This window comes from Hemiscyllium ocellatum, chromosome 1 (genome assembly GCF_020745735.1).
Source record: "Hemiscyllium ocellatum isolate sHemOce1 chromosome 1, sHemOce1.pat.X.cur, whole genome shotgun sequence".
Classification (NCBI taxonomy): domain Eukaryota; kingdom Metazoa; phylum Chordata; class Chondrichthyes; order Orectolobiformes; family Hemiscylliidae; genus Hemiscyllium; species Hemiscyllium ocellatum.
Genome location: NC_083401.1, coordinates 1,265,515 through 1,284,643, shown reverse-complemented (window position 1 = coordinate 1,284,643; position 19,129 = coordinate 1,265,515). Strand labels below are relative to the sequence as shown.

At 52.1% G+C, this 19,129-nt stretch overlaps 1 protein-coding gene across 4 annotated transcripts in view; it reads right to left on the bottom strand.

Moving 5' to 3' along the window:
• Nucleotides 1-18,619, bottom strand: part of LOC132819697 (rho-related BTB domain-containing protein 2-like) — a 91,342-nt gene extending 72,723 nt beyond the window's left edge. For 2 of the 4 annotated variants that reach the window (XM_060831399.1, XM_060831671.1), the window contains exon 1: nt 798-880. The gene's annotated coding sequence lies outside the window, so the exon portion shown is untranslated. Of the gene's footprint in view, nt 1-797; nt 881-7,811; nt 7,872-18,595 lie in introns of those variants that run through there. The other 2 variants (XM_060831487.1, XM_060831576.1) reach the window with 2 other exon arrangements.
• Nucleotides 18,620-19,129: the final 510 nt, after the last annotated feature.

The following is a 19,129-nucleotide window of genomic DNA, read 5'->3' as shown; positions in this document are numbered from 1 at the left end:
GTATGGTCACACACTCCCCTGATCACACACTCCCCTGGTCACACACTCCCCTGATCACACACTCCCCTGGTCACACACTCCCCTGATCACACACTCCCCTGATCACACACTCCCCTGATCACACACTCCACTGATCACACACTCCCTGATCACACACTCCCCTGATCACACACTCCCCTGATCACACACTCCCCTGGTCACACACTCCCCTGATCACACACTCCCCTGGTCACACACTCCCCTGGTCACACACTCCCCTGATCACACACTCCCCTGATCACACACTCCCCTGATCACACACTCCCCTGATCACACACTCCCCTGGTCACACACTCCCCTGATCACACACTCCCCTGGTCACACACTCCCCTGATCACTCACTCCCCTGATCACACACTCCCCTGATCACACACTCCCCTGATCACACACTCCCCTGATCACACACTCCCCTGATCACACACTCCCCTGATCACACACTCCCCTGATCACACACTCCCCTGGTCACACACTCCCCTGGTCACACACTCCCCTGGTCACACACTCCCCTGATCACACACTCCCCTGGTCACACACTCCCCTGATCACACACTCCCCTGATCACACACTCCCCTGATCACACACTCCCCTGATCACACACTCCCCTGATCACACACTCCCCTGATCACACACTCCCCTGATCACACACTCCCCTGATCACACACTCCCCTGATCACACACTCCCCTGATCACACACTCCCCTGATCACACACTCCCCTGATCACACACTCCCCTGGTCACACACTGACACTGACACTGACCTGATCCTGATCCTGATCCTCCCTCGATCCCGGATCCACTTCACTCTCTCCCCGTCTCTCCGCCGTCATCCTGCACAGGCCCGGCCCCGCCCCCTGCAACAGGCCCCGCCCCCGGGATCAGGCCCCGCCCCCGGGATCAGGCCCCGCCCCCGGGATCAGGCCCGCCCCCTGCAACAGGCCCCGCCCCCGGGATCAGGCCCCGCCCCCGGGATCAGGCCCCGCCCCCGGGATCAGGCCCGCCCCCTGCAACAGGCCCCGCCCCCGGGATCAGACCCCGCCCCCGGGATCATGCCCCCTCCCGCTAGACCGCCCCCGGGATCAGGCCCCGCCCCCGGGGTCAGGCCCCGCCCCCTGCAACAGGCCCCGCCCCCGGGATCAGGCCCCCGCCCCCGGGATCAGGCCCCGCCCCCCGGGATCTGCCCCCTTCAACATTCCCCCTCCCCCGGACTCCCCCCTGGAATAGGCCCCGCCCCCGTACCGCCCACAGCATCGGCCCCGCCCCTCACTCCAGCCCCGCCCCGAACCCATCACCGCCCCTCACACTAGCCCCGCCTCCCTCTGCGACTCCGCCCCTCTCACTAGCCCCGCCTCCCCCTGCGACTCCGCCCCTCTCACTAGCCCCGCCTCCCCCTGCGACTCCGCCCCTCACACTAGCCCCGCCTCCCTCTGCGACTCCACCCCTCACACTAGCCCCGCCTCCCTCTGCGACTCCGCCCCTTACACTAGCCCCGCCTCCCCCTGCGACTCCGCCCCTTACACTAGCCCCGCCTCCCCCTGCGACTCCGCCCCTTACACTAGCCCCGCCTCCCCTGCGACTCCGCCCCTTACACTAGCCCCGCCTCCCCTGCGACTCCGCCCCTCACACTAGCCCCGCCTCCCTCTGCGACTCCGCCCCTTACACTAGCCCCGCCTCCCCCTGCGACTCCGCCCCTTACACTAGCCCCGCCTCCCCCTGCGACTCCGCCCCTTACACTAGCCCCGCCTCCCCTGCGACTCCGCCCCTTACACTAGCCCCGCCTCCCCCTGCGACTCCGCCCCTTACACTAGCCCCGCCTCAACGCCGGCCCCTCCCCCTCAGTTCCGGTCCAGCCTCAGGCCTCTCGCCCGCGACGTCTCCCGCCGCCTGGGCCTCTCCCCCACCCCAGGTCCCCACCACCGTCACCAGGCCCCTCCCTCCTGCCACAGGCCCCTCCCTCCTGCCTCAGGCCCCTCCCTCCTGCCTCAGGCCCCGCCCTCCTTCCTCAGGCCCCTCCCTCCTGCCTCAGGCCCCGCCCTCCTTCCTCAGGCCCCTCCCTCCTGTCCCAGGCCCCTCCCTCCTGCCTCAGGCCCCGCCCTCCTTCCTCAGGCCCCTCCCTCCTGTCCCAGGCCCCACCCTCCTGCCTCAGGCCCCTCCCTCCTGCCTCAGGCCCCGCCCTCCTTCCATAGGCCCCTCCCTCCTGTCCCACGCCCCTCCCTCCTGCCACAGGCCCCGCCCTCCTGCCTCAGGCCCCACCCTCCTGTCCCAGGCCCCACCCTCCGTCACAGGCCCCTCCCTCCTGTCCCTGACCCCTCCCTCTTGACCCAGGCCCCTCCCTCCTGTCACAGGCCCCTCCCTCCTGCCCCAGGCCACTCCCTCCTGTCCCAGACCCCGCCCTCCTGTCCCAGGCCCCTCCCTCTTGACCCTGGCCCCTCCCTCCTGCCTCAGGCCCCTCCCTCCTGTCCCAGACCCCTCCCTCCTGACCCAGACCCCGCCCTCCTGTCCCAGACCCCGCCCTCCTGTCAGAGGCCCCTCCCTCCTGTCACAGGCCCCGCCCTCCTGCCCCAGGCCCCTCCCTCCTGCCCCAGACCCCGCCCTCCTGCCCCAGGCCCCTCCCTCCTGTCCCAGACCCCGCCCTCCTGTCCCAGACCCCACCCTCCTGTCCCAGGCCCCACCCTCCTGTCCCAGGCCCCACCCTCCTGTCCCAGGCCCTCCCTCCTGACCCAGGCCCCACCCTCCTATCCAAGGCCCCACCCTCCTGCCACAGGCCCCTCCCTCCTTTCCCAAACCCCTCCCTCCTGACCCAGACCCCACCCTCCTGTCCCAGGCCCTCCCTCCTGCCCCAGACCCCTCCCTCCTGTCCAAGGCCCCACCCTCCTGTCTCAGGCCCCTCCCTCCTGTCCCAAGCCCCTCCCTCCTGTCCCAGGCCCCACCCTCCTGTCCAAGGCCCCTCCCTCCTGTCTCAGGCCACTCCCTCCTGTCCCAAGCCCCTCCCTCCTGTCCAAGGCCCCACCCTCCTGTCTCAGGCCCCTCCCTCCTGTCCCAAGCCCCTCCCTCCTGTCCCAGGCCCCACCCTCCTGCCCCTGGCCCCTCCCTCCTGCCCCAGTACCCGCCCTCCTGTCCCAGGCCCCTCCCTCCTGTCCCAGGCCCTGCCCTAGGCCCCGCCCTCCTGCCCCAGACCCCTCCCTCCTGCCCTGTCTCCCCCCCCCCCCCCCCCCCGTCCCCTGGTCCCCTGTCCCCCCAGCTCAGAGGGGGATGGGGTGGAGGGTGTCCATCTCCTGGGAGTGGGTCATCCACAACAATCTCTTGATGTGGATGTTCTGGTTAGAAAGGCCGCGGTGCGTGTTGTCAGCCTGAGGCCGGTGAGGGAGTGTGGCCCTGACGGTGAATACCCTCTGTCATTGAGAGTGTGCCCATCCCCACCCCGTGCGGTAACTGTACCGTTCAGGATCGGAGACGGTTACAGAGAGTGGGCAACTCGGCCCAGACACTCACAAAGGCCAGCCTCCCATCGAGACAATCCACCCGTGGGCGGCACGGTCGCACAGTGGTTAGCACTGCTGCCTCACAGCGCCAGAGACCCTGGTTCAATTCCCACCTTGGGCGACTGACTGTGTGGAGTTTGCACGTTCTCCCTGTGTCTGCGTGGGTTTCCTCCGGGTGCTCCGGTTTCCTCCCACAGTCCAAAGATGTGCGGGTCAGGTGAATTGGCCATGCTAAATTGCCCGTAGTGTTAGGTAAGGGGTAATGTAGCGGTATGGGTGGGTTGCGCTTCAGCGGGTCGGTGTGGACTTGTTGGGCCGAAGGGCCTGTTTCCACACTGTAAGTAATCTTATCTAATCGAATCTCCCAGGCCCGCTGTCAAGGAAAGGCCACCAGCATTCTCAAAGGTCCATCCCACCCTGGCAATGTTTCTCTAGACACCCTACCATCAGGGAGAAGGGACAGAAGCCTGAACACACACACACACACACCAGCCGGTTTCACAACAGTTTCTACCCTCCTGTTGTTAGAATGCCGAATGGTCTCACAAACTCTTAACATTTGCCTGTCCCTGTGTTTTTGTTTTTGCTGCTGTTTACGGATTATTTACTGATCTATGCTCCTTAACTCTGGGATCTGCCTGGATTGCTCACAAGGCAAAGTTTTTCACTGTACCTCGGTACACGTGACAATCAATTCAATTCCAAAAAGAGACAATGCAAGGTAGCAGACAATGACATATCCATCCCTGATCATCTCAATGCCTTCTACGCTCGCTTTTAGCAGAATTTCAGCAGGGGTGACACCTGTTCCAACAAGTCCTGACCAACCTATCCCAACAGTCACTGCACCAGAGATCAGGTCACGTTTCCTTCAGTACACATGTTTGTTTCAGTACATGATTTAAGAGCTTCAGGACTGTGCTTTTCCAGCTGATCTAAACTCTGGTTTCCAGCATCTGCAGTCCTCACTTTGGCCTAGTTGATTTTAACCTTACTGTGAATCCTCTTGCAGCCACGTACTGAAACAGACCTGCTACCACAGCCACGTTCACTCCCTCAATGCCTGTCTCCTGGAGGAAGGACGCCTCATCTTCCGCCTCGGAACACTTCAACCCCAGGGCATCAATGTGGACTTCAACAGCTTCCTCATTTCCCCTCCCCCCACCTCACCCTAGTTCCAAACTTCCAGCTCAGCACTGTCCCCATGACCTGTCCTACCTGCCTATCTTCCTTCCCACCTATGCATCGTCCTCCCTGACCTATCACCTCCATCCCCTCCTGCACTCACCTATTGTACTCTATGCTACTTTCTCCCCCACCCCCACCCTCCTCTCATTTATCTCTCCACCCTGCAGGCACTCTGCCCTTATTCCTGATGAAGGGCTTTTGCCTGAAACATCGATTTTCCTGCTCCTTGGATGCTGCCTGAACTGCTGTGCTCTTCCAGCACCACTCTGATCTAAACTCTTAACATTCGCCAGTCCCTGTGTTGTTGTGTTGCTGCTGTTTATCTATTATTTACTATATGTGCTCCTTAACTCTGGGATCTGCCTGTGGTGGAGGAAAACACATCACTAACCCAAAGAAACCCAAACGTATAAATAGAAAGCAAGAATCATGTACAGTGCTTCGCCTGAGGCCCACTGAAGATGTTCCCCAGTATGGTGATGAAACGTCTGGAAATGAACCTTCCAGCTCAGTGAGCAAACCTACATCCAGAACCTCAACCTGAGCTACAAATCTTCTCAAAATCTTGCTTATTTATCCTAGCCATGCCCCTCATGGTTTTATAAACCTCTGTAAGTTTATCCCTCAGCCTTCCCCGCTCCAGGGAAAATAGTTCCAGCCTATCCAGCCTCTCCCTATAGCTCAAACCCTCCAGTCCTTTGTAAATCTTTTCTGCATCATTTCCAGTTTAATGCCATCTTTCTGACAGGGGCAATACTCCAAATGTGGCTTTGGCCATGGTCCTTTATGGCTGGAACCTGACATCTCAACTCCTGTGGCAAATGGAGTTTAATTTAGATAAATGTGAGGTGCTGTATTTTGGAAAGGCAAATCAGGGCAGGATTTATACACTTAATGGGAAGGTCCTGGGGAGTGTTGCTGAACAAAGAGACCTTGGAGTGTAGGTTCATAGCTCCTTGAAGGTGCAGTTGCAGGTAGATAGGATCGTGAAGAAGGTATGTCGAAAGCATGCCTTTATTGGTCAGTGCATTAAGAATAGAAGTTGGGATGTCCTGTTGCTAAGTTGATTAGGTTATGATTCTATGACTGTACTCAATGCTGTGATGACAGAGGCAAGGGTGCTAACTGCCTACTTCACCACCCTGTCTCCCACTGACTCATGGTTCCCATAATCCCATACAAATATCTCTGCTAGGGACCCTGACATTATTTCCCCAGCTCCCCACAATGTTTTGGGATACACTTGATAAGGTTCCAGGGATGCAGTTTAAGACTTCTAGCACCTTCTCTTCTGTAATGTGGATTCTTTTCACATATCACGATTTATTTCCCTGAGTTCCATGTCTTTCTCCACACTGATTATTGATGAGAAATATTCATTCAGAATCTCACTCATCTCCTGTAGTTCCATACAGAGATGACCTGGTTAATTTTTAAGGGGCCTTATTCTCTCTCCAGTTACTCTTTTGTCCTTAATATACTTGAAGAATCTTTTTGGATTCTCCTTTACCTTATCTGCTAGAGCTCTCTCATGTCCCCTTTTGCCCTCCTGATTTCCCTTTTTCGTGTTCTCCTTCACCCTGATACTCCGGAAGGGATTCCCTTGTCTCTCCTCCTGCTGACTATACCTGACATGTGCCTCCTTCTTGGTCAGGGCCTCAATAACTCCCTGATCATCCAGATTTCCCTCCTCCTGCCAACCTTACCCATTCAGACAGGAACACGCTGGCCCTAAACCTTCATCCACTCACTTTTGGAAGCCTCCCACTTCCCAGACACCCCTTGACCTGCAAACAGCCTTCCCCAAGCCATTTTTGAATGTTCTTGTCTAAGACCATCAAAATTGGCCTTGCCCCAATTTAGAACTCTGATATGTGAGTGAGACCTATTCTTCTTCATAAATCTTTTAAAAGCAATAGAATTATGATCATTGGTCACAAACACTTCCCTCACTTACCCTGCTTTATTTCCAAAGAGGAGGTCACGTTTTGCCCCTTCCCTAGTCGGGCCATCGACATAATTCTTGAGAAATTCTTCCCGAACACACTTAACAAACTCCTCCCAATCCAAGGCCTTCCCACTGTGACAATCCCAGTCGATGATTGGAAAGTTAACCTCCCTTCCTAATATAACCCTGTTATTTTTGCAGCTATCCGCGATCTCACTACGTATTTACTCCAAAATCTCCCCCTGAGTATTGTGGGGGTGGGGGGGTGGGGGGGATCTATTGTACAATGCTATCAAACTGATCTTCCCCTTTCTATTTTCCATATAGCTTCACTGGATGATCCCCCAGCAATATTGTCTCTCAGTACAGCCATGATGTTCTCCCTTATGAAAGGCGCCACTCCCCCTCCTCTCTCGCCTCCCTTTCTATCCTTCCTATAGCATCTGTGCCCTGGAACATTGACCTGCCAGTCCTGTCCCTCCCTGAGCCAGCTCTCTGTAATTGCTATAACATCCCAGTCCCATGTACCCAACCAGGCCCTGAGCTCATCTGCCTTTCATGTCACATCTCCTGCATTGAAATAAATGGTTTAATTTATCAGTCTCCCCAATTCCTTGCCCTGCTGTTGCCTTGTTCTCTCTAACTTCTGGACAAGCCTCTGCCTTTCACTGTCTGACTCCCAGCCCCCTGCCATTCCAGTTTGAAACTCCCCCAGTTAACTGGATCCAATTTCCCAGCCAGGGTACTGGATCCCCTACAGTTCAGGTACAGCCCAGCCTTCTTGGACAGGTCACCTCAGCCCCAGAAAAAATCCCAATGCTGCAAAAATCGGAATGCCCATCCTCTGCCCGCCCTCTGCCCGCCCTCTGCCCGTCCTCTGCCCGCCCTCTGCCCGCCCTCTGCCCGCCCTCTGCCCGTCCTCTGCCGCCCTCTGCCCGCCCTCTGCCCGCCCTCTGCCGCCCTCTGCCCGCCCTCTGCCCGTCCTCTGCCCGCCCTCTGCCCGCCCTCTGCCCGCCCTCTGCCCGTCCTCTGCCCGCCCTCTGCCCGCCCTCTGCCCGCCCTCTGCCCCAGCTCCTCAGCCAGACATTGGTCTGCTCTATCCTCCCATTCTGACTTTCACTAGCACGTGGCACTGGGATTTTTACCCTTCTGCTTACCTCCTTATATTCACTCTGCAGGATCACATCCCTTTTATATTTATGTCATTGGTCCCAATGCATAAAATCACCTCCGGCAGCTCACTCTCCCCTTTCAGAATCTGCTGCCACTGCTCCATGCTGTCCTTGACTCTGACCCCGAGGGAGTAGTGAATGGAAACAAGGAGCAGTAATGCCTCCCTTCCCCCACTGTCTCTCACACAGCCAGGGACCTGGGTTCGATTCCACTCTCGGGCGACTCACGGGAACTGGAGATGGCCATTTGGCCCTTTCATACTGTTTCACCATTCAATATCGTCATTGAATCTCCTCCCAAAATGCTGAGGGAGGCAGGAGAGGAAATTGTGACAAACTTTAACCCTTGAATCACAACAGCTAGATCTACTTCCTTTTTTAAAACATGTAATGGATTGGTCACAACCACTTCCTGTGGTGATGAATTCCCCAGACCAACTTCCCACTCTCTGGGTGAAGACATTCATTCTGACCCCAGCCCTTCTCCCTAAACTATGGAGTCCCTCACCATCACTGTGTCCTTCGTGAATCAAACCTGTCTCACCCTGTTAGCATTTTCGAGCTTTCAATGAGATTCCCTTTCATCATCAGACATGTTCAACACAAGGGGTGTCAGAAACAAGAGTGCTGAACTGAGAGAATGGATCAGTGCTTGGGACTATGATGTGTGGCCACAACAGAGACGTGAGTTTCACAGGGGCAGGGATGGTTACTGGATGTTCCAGGGTTTAGAATATTTAAAAAGTTCAGGGAGGGTGGAAAAAGAGAAGGGGGTATAGCATTGTTAATCAGAGAGTGCATCACAGCTACAGAAATGAAGGTTGTTGAGGAAGGTGCGTTTAGTGAGTCAGTATGGGTGGGAGTTAGGAACAGCAAGGGAACAGCCGTAGGGAGTAGCAGTAGGGAGATTGAAGACCTCGTAGCTGGGCAGATTTTGAAAAAAGGCAGGTGTAGCAGGGTTGTTGGTATGGGTGATTTCAACTTTCCCAATATTGACTGGAACATCCTTGGTGCAGATGGTTTGGCTGGAGCCGTTCTGTCAGGTGTGTTCAGGATGTAGACAGTCTGACGAGGGAAGAGGCCATTTTGGATTTGGTGCTCGGCAATGAGCTTTACAGGTGTCAGATCTCGCAGTGGGAGAACACTTTGGTGACAGTGATCACAAGTGCGTCACGTTTACCATAGCCATGGAGAGGGAATGGAGCAGTTACTGAGGGAAGATATTTAATTGGGGAAAAGGAAATTATGACGCTATCAGACAGGATTTGGGAAGTACAGACTGGGAGCAATTGTTCCACAGAAAGGGCACAGCAGACATGTGGAGACTATTTAAGGAGCAGTTGTTGCGAGTGATGCAGGAATTTATTCCTCTGAGACAGGTAAGAAGGGGTAAGATTAAGGAACCTTGGATGACGAGAATAGAGGAGCTTCTCATCAAAAGGAAGAAGACAGCTTATGTAAGGTGGAGGAAGCAAGGATCCAGCACAGCTTTGGAGGATTACAGACTTGCCAGAAAGCAGCTCAGAAATGGACTGAGGAGAGCCAGGAAGGGAGACGAAAAAGGCTTGGCAAGAAGGATTAGGGAGAACCCAATGGCATTTTACTCAGATGTGAGGAATAAGAGAGTGGTCAGGGAGAAGATGGACTGATCAGTGATAGCGTAGGGAACTTGTACATGGAGTCTGAGCAGATAGGGGAAGCCTTAAATGAGTTTTTTGCTTCAGTTTTCACTAAGAAAAGGGACCTTGTTGTGAATGAGAACTTTGAGGAGCTGGGATACAGGCTTTACCAGATCAAGATTGATGAAGTTGATGTGCTGGAAATTTTGGAAAACATTAAGATTGATAATCCCCAGGGCTAGACCAGATTTATCTTGGGCTGCACCGGGAAACGAGAAAGGAGGTTGCTGAGCCGCTGGTGAGGATATTTGCCTCCTCACTCTCCACGTACCGGAGGATTGGAAGGAAGCGAATGTTGTTCCTCTTTTCGAGAAGGGTAATAGGGAAATCCCTGGCAATTACAGACCAGTCAGTCTTACGTTTGTGGTCAGCAAAGTGTTGGAAAGAATTCTGAGGGATAGCATTTATGACTATTTGACAAAGCATAGTGTGATTAAAGGCAGCCAGCACGGCTTTGTGAGGGGCAGGTCATGCCTCACAAATCTTATTGAGTTCTTTGAGGAGGGGACAAGACAGGTCGATGACGGTCGAGCAGTGGATGTGGTGTATATGGACTTCAGCAAGGCATTTGATAGGGTTCCCCACGGTAGGCTCATTCATAAAGTCAGGAAGTATGGGATACCGGGAGATTTGGCTATCTGGATTCAGAATTGGCTGGCTGACAGAAGGCAGAGAGTGGTTGTAGATGGAAAGTATTCTGCCTGGAGGTCAGTGTTGAGTGGGGTCCCACAGAGCTCTGTTCTTGGGGCCTCTGCTCTTTGAAGTTTTTATAAATGACTTGGATGAGGAGGTTGAGGGGTGGGTTAGTAAATTTGCAGATGACACAAAGGTTGGAGGTGTCGTCGATAGTATCGAGGGCTACTGCAGGCTGTAGCGCGACATAGACAGGATGCAGAGCTGGGCTGAGAAATGGCAGATGGAGTTCAACCTGGATAAATGTGAAGTGATGCATTTTGGAAGGTCGACCCCGAATGCTGAATATAGGATTAAAGACAGAATTCTTGGCAGTGTGGAGGGACAGAGGGATCTGGGTGTGCAAGTACATAGATCCCTCAAAGTTGCCACCAAAGTGGATAGGGTTGTTAAGAAAGCATACGGTGTTTAGGCTTTCATTAACAGGAGGACTGAGTTTAAGAGCCGCGAGGTTTTGCTGCAGCTCTACAAGTCCCTAGTGAGACCACACTTGGAATATTGTGTCCAGTTCTGGTCGCCCGACTATAGGCAAGATACAGAGGCTTTGGAGAGGGTGCACAGAAGGTTTAGCAGGATGCTGCCTGGACTGGAGGGCTTGCCTAATGAAGAGAGGTTGGCTAAGCTCGGAGTTTTCTCTCTGGAGAGAAGGAGGAAGAGAGGTGACCTGATCGAGGTGTACAAGATAATGCGTGGATTAGATAGAGTCAATAGCCAGAGACATTTCCCCAGGACAGGATTGACAGGTATGAGGAGTCATAGTTTGAAGATATTAGGAGGAAGGTATTAAGGAGACATCGGAGGTAGGTTCTTTACACAGAGAGTTGTGAATGCATGGAATGCGTTGCCAGCGGTGGTGGTGGAAGCAGAGTCATTGGGGACATTTAAGCGACTGCTGGACATGCACAAGGACAGCAGTGAGTTGAGGGGTGTATAGGTTACGTTATTATATTTTACATTAGGATTAAACCTCGGCACAACATGGTGGGCTGAATGGCCTGTTCTGTGCTGTACTTTTCTATGTTCTATGTTCTATCATTCTAAACTCCAGTGGAAATAATCCAAACTAACTCAGTCTGTCTTCAGTAGACCTGCCAACCCGGGAATCGATCTGGGAAACATTCCCTGCACTTTGTCCGCAGCAAGAACATTGTACCACAGGGAAAGAGACCAACAAACTCCTGCACACACCATTCCGGGTGCAGCCTCACCAATGGCAGCAGGACATCCTGTTCCTGAACTGGAATCGTTCCTTAACTAGTGAAATCCTCTCACTCTCAGTCCTGCTTTCTTCTCTCCCACCCGCTCCCGTACAGTCAGGCTGCTTGTGGTCAGCACTCCCTGTTTGTGTTATTCATTCACGGGATGAGGGTGTCACTGGCTAGACCAGCATTTATTACCCAGAGGGCAGTTAGGGATGGGTAATAAATGTCCATACTGAGCAATGCTGCAATCCCCTGGTTAAATACAAGAACTGGGGAGCATTACCCAGAGAATAGCCCACAGTATGGGCTTCACTTTGGCAATGTCCCACACTTTGGGATTTTCACAGTTGTTTTCCTTCTGTAAATAGCTATAACCGGGTTTGGAAGCAAGAAGCAATTAAACACAGCACCTAAACTCCCAGCAAACCCACAAGGCAGCCACACTGATTCATCACCTAACATCAGAAACAGATCCAACTGGTTTCTAACCATGACTGAATCTTCACACCCCTTTCATCAAATCACTCCAATACCAAAGGCACTCACACCCATCATGTCTGTACTAGCCCTGTCACCCTCCACCCACTCACCACACCCCCGGCACACTGCTCCTTTGTCCCAGATCCCTTTGACACTGCACTATTCCTCCCGGCTGAATACACGGCAGATGGAGGCTGCTTCAAGAAGATCCCGGGCTCAGCTCCACTTTCCTGTAGGCTCCCATTAACCCTCGAGTGCCCTGTCCATCAAAGTCACCAGGGAACTCAGCCTGCAATAAAGGCAACCTCCCCACCCCCCTCCCCACCCCCCCCCCCTCCCCCAAACCCCTCCCCCAAACCCCTCAGCCTGGAGGACTATCCAGGGAACAGCAATCGATATTGGAACAAGCCTCCAAGGGAGGACATTGTGCCCATCTCCTTCTGAGAGGGAGATTAAAGCTGTCTATTAGTGTCTCTCACAAAACAGAAACATCCCATCGAACATCCAATTCATTGAAGATTTCATCAGTATTCCCACTGGAAGAAGACAATGTTGTCGAGGAGAATACTGAGATACAGGCTATTAGACCACATGGGATTGAGGTTCACAAGGAAGAGATGTTAGCAATTCTGGAACGTGTAAAAATCGGTAAGTCCCCTGGGCTGGATGGGATTTATCCCAGGATTCTCTGGGAAGCCAGGGAAGAGATTACCAAGCCTTTGGAAAGGAGTTGCTGAATCAGACACAGTCATCATGGATTTACAAAAGGGAAGTCATTCTTGACAAATCTACTGGAAATCTTTAAGGATGTAACTCAGAACTGATCAGGGAAGTCAGCGAATGTGGTTTATTTGGACTTTTGATTAAGTCCCACATAAGGTAGGCTAATGCTAAAACTTCGGAGGTATGGCATTGAGGATACATTAGAGGTTTGGATTAGGAATTGGCTGGCTGGAAGGAGACAGAGGGTAGTGGTTGATGGATTATGTTCATCTTGGAGCGCAGTTACTAGCGGTGTACCACAAGGATCTGTTTTGGGACCATTGCTTTTTGTTATCTTTATAAATGATCTAGAGGAAGGACTTGAAAGCTGGGTAAGCAAGTTTGCGGATGACACAAAAGTCGGTGGAGTTGTGGATAGTGAGGAAGGAAGTGGTAGGTTACAGCGGGATATAGATAAGTTGCAGAGCTGGGCGGAAATGTGGCAAATGGAATTCAATGTAGCTAAGTGCGAAGTCGTTCACTTTGGTAGGAATAACAAGATGATGGATTACTGGGCTAATGGTAGGCTACTTGGTAGTGTGGATGAGCAGAGGGATCTTGGTGTCCATGTACACAGATCTCTGAAAGTTGCCACCCAGGTAAATAGTGCTGTGAGGAAGGCATATGGTGTACTGGGCTTTATTGGCAGAGGAATTGAGTTCCGGAGTCCTGAGGTCATGTTGCAGTTGTATAAGACTCTGGTGCGGCCTCATCTGGAGTATTGTGTGCAGTTTTGGTCGCCATACTATAGGAAGGATGTGGAAGCTTTAGAGCGAGTGCAGAGGAGGTTTACCAGGATGTTGCCTGGAATGGTAGGAAAATCTTATGAGGAAAGGCTGAGGCACTTGGGGCTGTTCTCATTGGAGAAGAGAAGGTTTAGGGGAGATCTGATAGAAGTGTATAAGATGATTAGGGGTTTAGATAGGGTAGATACTAAGAACCTTTTACCGCTAATGGAGTCAGGGGTTACTAGGGGACATAGCTTTAAATTAAGGGGTGGTAGGTATAGGACAGATGTTAGGGGTAGATTCTTCACACAGCGGGTTGTGAGTTCATGGAATGCCCTGCCCGTATCAGTGGTGAACTCTCCTTCTTTATGGTCATTTAAGCGGGCATTGGATAGGCATTTGGAAGTTATTGGGCTAGTATAGGTTAGGTAGGATTCGGTCGGCGCAACATCGAGGGCCGAAGGGCCTGTACTGCGTTGTATCCTTCTATGTTCTATGTTCTATGTTCTAAGGGATTAATGTGTAAAATTGAAGTACAAGTTTGGGGGAGCATGAGTTGGATAGAAAACTAGTTAGCAGGCAGGAAGCAGAAAGTGAGAATGAATGGGTCCTTTTCGGAATGGCAGACAGTGACTAATAGGGTACTGCAGGGAAGATCAGGAGTCATAGGAGCAGATCAGAGGCCATTCAGCCCATCAAGTCTGCTTCACCTTTGATCATGGTTGATCATTTTCTCAACCCCACTCCTGCTTTCACCCTGTAACCCTTGATCCCTTTGATACTCAGGAACCTCTCTCTCTCACTCTTAAATATACTCAGTGACCTGGTCCCCACAGCCTCTGTGGCAATGAATTCCATACAATCACCATTCTCTGGCAAAAGATGTTTAGAACATATAGAACATAGAACAATACAGCACAGAACAGGCCCTTCGGCCCACGATGTTGTGCCGAACATCTATCCTAGATTAAGCACCCATCCATGTACCTATCCAATTGCCGCTTAAAGGTCACCAATGATTCTGACTCTGCCACTCCCATGGGCAGTGCATTCCATGCCCCACCACTCTCTGGGTAAAGAACCCACCCCTGACATCTCCCCTACACCTTCCACCCTTCACCTTAAATTTATATCCCCTTGTAACACTCTGTTGTACCCGGGGAAAAAGTCTCTGATTGTCTACTCTATCTATTCCTCTGATCATCTTATAAACCTCTATCAAGTCACCCCTCATCCTTCGCCGTTCCAACGAGAAAAGGCCTAACACTCTCAACCTGTCCTCGTACGACCTATTCTCCATTCCAGGCAACATCCTGGTAAATCTTCTCTGCACCCTCTCCAAAGCTTCCACATCTTTCCTAAAGTGAGGCGACCAGAACTGCACACAGTACTCCAAATGTGGCCTAACCAAAGTCCTGTACAGCTGCAACATCACTTCACGACTCTTGAATTCAATCCCTCTGCTAATGAACGCTAATACACCATAGGCCTTCTTACAAGCTCTATCCACCTGAGTGGCAACTTTCAAAGATCTATGTACATAAACCCCAAGATCCCTCTGTTCCTCCACCTGACTGAGAACCCTACCGTTAACCCTGTATTCCGCATTCTTATTTGTCCTTCCAAAATGGACAACCTCACACTTGGCAGGGTTGAACTCCATCTGCCACTCCTCAGCCCAGCTCTGCATCATATCTAAGTCCCTTTGCAGCTGACAACAGCCCTCCTCACTACCCACAACTCCACCAATCTTCGTATCGTCTGCAAATTTACTGACCCACCCTTTGACTCCCTCTTCCAAGTCATTAATAAAAATAACAAACAGCAGAGGACCCAGAACTGATCCCTGCGGAACTCCACTTGTAACTGGGCTCCAGGCTGAATATTTACCATCTACCACCACTCTCTGACTTCGACCGGTTAGCCAGTTCTCTATCCAATTGGCCAAATTTCCCTCTATCCCATGCCTCCTGACTTTCCGCATAAGCCTCCTCCCTTACTTCTCTCCAAGGCCCCAAGGGATCCTTCCATATCCGCCACAAATTCACCTGCACCTCCACACACATCATCTATTGCATCCGCTGCACACGATGTGGCCTCCTCTATATTGGGGAGACGGACCGCTTACTTGCGGAACGCTTCAGAGAACACCTCTGGGACGCCCGGACCAACCAACCCAACCACCCCGTGGCTCAACACTTTAACTCTCCCTCCTACTCCACCGAGGACATGCAGGTCCTTGGACTCCTCCACCGGCAGACCATGGCAACACGACGGCTGGAGGAAGAGCGCCTCATCTTCCGCCTGGGAACCCTCCAACCACAAGGGATGAACTCAGATTTCTCCAGTTTCCTCATTTCCCCTCCCCCCACCTTGTCTCAGTCGATTCCCTCAACTCAGCACCGCCCTCCTAACCTGCAATCCTCTTCCTGACCTCTCCGCCCCCACCCTACTCCGGCCTATCACCCTCACCTTGACCTCCTTCCAAAGTCCCTCCCACAAGTCCCCCCTCCCTACCTTTATCTTAGCCTGCTTGGCACACTCTCCTCATTCCTGAAGAAGGGCTTATGCCCAAAACGTCGATTCTCCTGCTCCTTGGATGCTGCCTGACCTGCTGCGCTTTTCCAGCTACTCATTTCCAGCTCTGATCTCCAGCATCTGCAGACCTCGCTCTCTCCTCCTGTTTTTATAAATGACCTGGATGAGGGTATAGAAGGATGGATAACACTAAGGTCGGTGGAGTTGTGGATAATGCCAAAGGATGTTGTAGGTTACAGAGAGACATAGATAAGCTGCAGAGCTGGGCTGAGAGGTGGCAAATGGAGTTTAATGTGGACAAGTGTGAGGTGATTCACTGTGGACGGAGTAACCGGAATGCAAAGTACTGGGCTAATGGTAGGACTCTTGGTAGTGTAGATGAGCAGAGAGATCTCGGTGTCCAGGTACACAGCTCCCTGAAAGTTGCCACCCAGGCTGACAGGGTTGTTAAGAAGGCATACAGTGTTTTAGCTTTTATTAATAGAGGGATCGAGTTCTGGAACCATGAGGTTACGCTGCAGCTGTACAAAACTCTGGTGTGGCCGCACTTGGAGTATTGTGTACAGTTCTGGTTACCACATTATAGGAAGGATGTGGGAGCTTTGGAAAGGGTGCAGAGGAGATTTACTGGGATGTTGCCTGGTATGGAGGGAAGGTCTTACGAGGAAAGGCTGAGGGACTTGAGGCTGTTCTTGTTAGAGAGAAGAAGGTTGAGAGGTGACTTAATAGAGACATACAAGATAATCAGAGGGTTAGATAGAGTGGACAGGGAAAGCCTTTTTCCAAGTATGGGGACGGTGAGCACGAGGGGGATAGCTTTAAATTGAGGGGTGATAGATATAGGACAGATGTCAGAGGTAGTTTCTTTACTCAGAGAGTAGGAGGGATGTGAAATGTACTGCCTGCAACAGCAGTAGACTCACCAACTTTAAGGGCATTTAAATGGGCATTGGATAGTCATATGGATGAGAATGGGATAGTGTGGGTTAGATGGGCTTCAGATTGGTTCCACAGGTCAGCCCAACATTGAGGGCCGAAGGGCCTGTGCTGCTCTGGAATGTTCTATCCCTGAAGGTGGCAGGACAAGTTAATAGGATAATTCAGAAGGAATATGGGACGCCTGTCTGCCCAGGTGAGGTATAGATTAGGACAGCAGGGAGGTCATGCTGACTTGTTTGATTAGATTGTGATTTTTCTTAATACTTCTGGTACTTTTCCAACAGTAGATTTTTGGTTAATTAGTCTGGTTAATAGGGGTGTCATTGAGTCATACAGCACAGAAAAAGACCATTCAGCCCAACTTGTCTGTACCGGCCAAACTTCCTAAACAGATCTAGTCCCATTTATCTGCGATTAGGTCTTATCCTGCTGAATGGTGTTTACATGGATTTTAGTGAGACTTGTGACAACGTCCCTCATGGTTGGCTCATCCAGGAGATTACGATGCATGGGATCCACGGTAATGTTGCCAGGTGGGGCCCACGGTAATGTTGCCAGGTTGGGCCCACGGTAATGTTGCCAGGTGGGGCCCACGATAATGTTGCCAGGTTGGGCCCACGGTAATGTTGCCAGGTTGGGCCCACGGTAATGTTGCCAGGTGGGGCCCACGATAATGTTGCCAGGTTGGGCCCACGGTAATGTTGCCAGGTTGGGCCCACGGTAATGTTGCCAGGTGGATTCTGAATTGTCCATAGAAGGCAGAGGGTACTGTTTGAAGGGTGTTTTTTTTTCAGGCTAGTGGTGTTGTACAGGGATCAGTACTGGGCCCGCTGCTGTTTGTGAGATATGTCAATGACGTGGATGGAAATGTAGATGGGTGGGTTAGTAAGTTTGCAGATGATACAGAGATAGGAGGAGTTATGGACAATGTAGAAAGGTGTCGAAGTATACCATGGGACATAGATCAGTTGCAGATGTAGGTGGTGAAATGGCAGATGGAGTTTAATTCAGGGAAGTGTGAGGTGATTGGATGTTAAGAAAACATATACAGTTGATGGTGAATGATAGGGTATTAAGGAATGCATTGGGACTGAGGGATCCTGGAGTTCAGGTGCATGGGTCTCTGAAAGTGGAGTCACATTTGGAGTCATAGTATCATATCCAGCACGGAAACAGACCTTTCAGCCCAGACTGCTCCATGCTGACCAGAATATCCGTCCATGCCAACCCCATCTCCCTGCACTTGACCCATATCCTTCTAACCCATTCCTACCCATGGATTTGTCCAAATGCCTTTTAAATGTTGTTAATGTACCCACCTACCCACTGGCAGCTCATTCCCCGTGTGTACCACCCTCTGTGTAAAAACGTTTCCCCTCAGGTTCCCTATTACTCTTTCCCCTCTCACCTTAACCTGATGTCATCCAGTCCCTGATTCCCCAACCCTGGGAAAGAGGCTGAGAGCAATTACCCCATCCATGCCTCTCATGATCTTATACACCTCTATAAGACCCCCCCCCTCAGTCTCCTGTGCTCTGAAAAAGAAAGTCCCAGTGTATCCATCCTCTCCCTGTAACTCAGACCCTGAGTCCAGGCAGCATCCTTGTACATTTCATCTGCTCCCTCTCCAGTTTAATAACATCCTTCCTGTAGCAAAGTGGCCAAAGCTGAACATAACACTCCAAGTGCGGCCTCACCAATGTCCTGTACAACTGCACCATAACTTCCCAACCTCTGTACTCACTAACCTGATCGATGAAGGCTATTGTGCCAAATCCCTCTTCATGGCCCTGTCTCCCTGCAGGGAACGCCTGTTGCACTGAATTGCATCTATTTCATTGCAAAATGACTGACAGGTAAGGCCAATGAACTCAGGGCGTGGATAGGTATGTGGGACTGGAATATTAGAGCCATTACGTGGCTAAGGGAGGAACAGGACTAGCAGCTTAATATGCCAGAGTACCGGTGCGTTAGGTGAGACAGAGGTGGTGGAAGGAGGGGAGGGGAGCTGCACTGTTGATTAAGGCAAGTATCACAGCAGTACCTCGTGATAAAATAACTGAAGGATCATTCAGTGAGGCTTTCTGGATGGAGCCAAGAAATAACATAGGCATGGTGACGTTATTGGGGTTGTACTATAGGTCCCCAAATAGTCAGTGGGAACTAGACAAACAAATATGCAGGAAGACTTACAGGAGAATCTTTTTCCAGAGTTGAAATGTCAAATACGAGGGGTCGTGCTTTTAAGGCGTGAAGGTAAAGTTCAAAGGGCATGTGAGGGG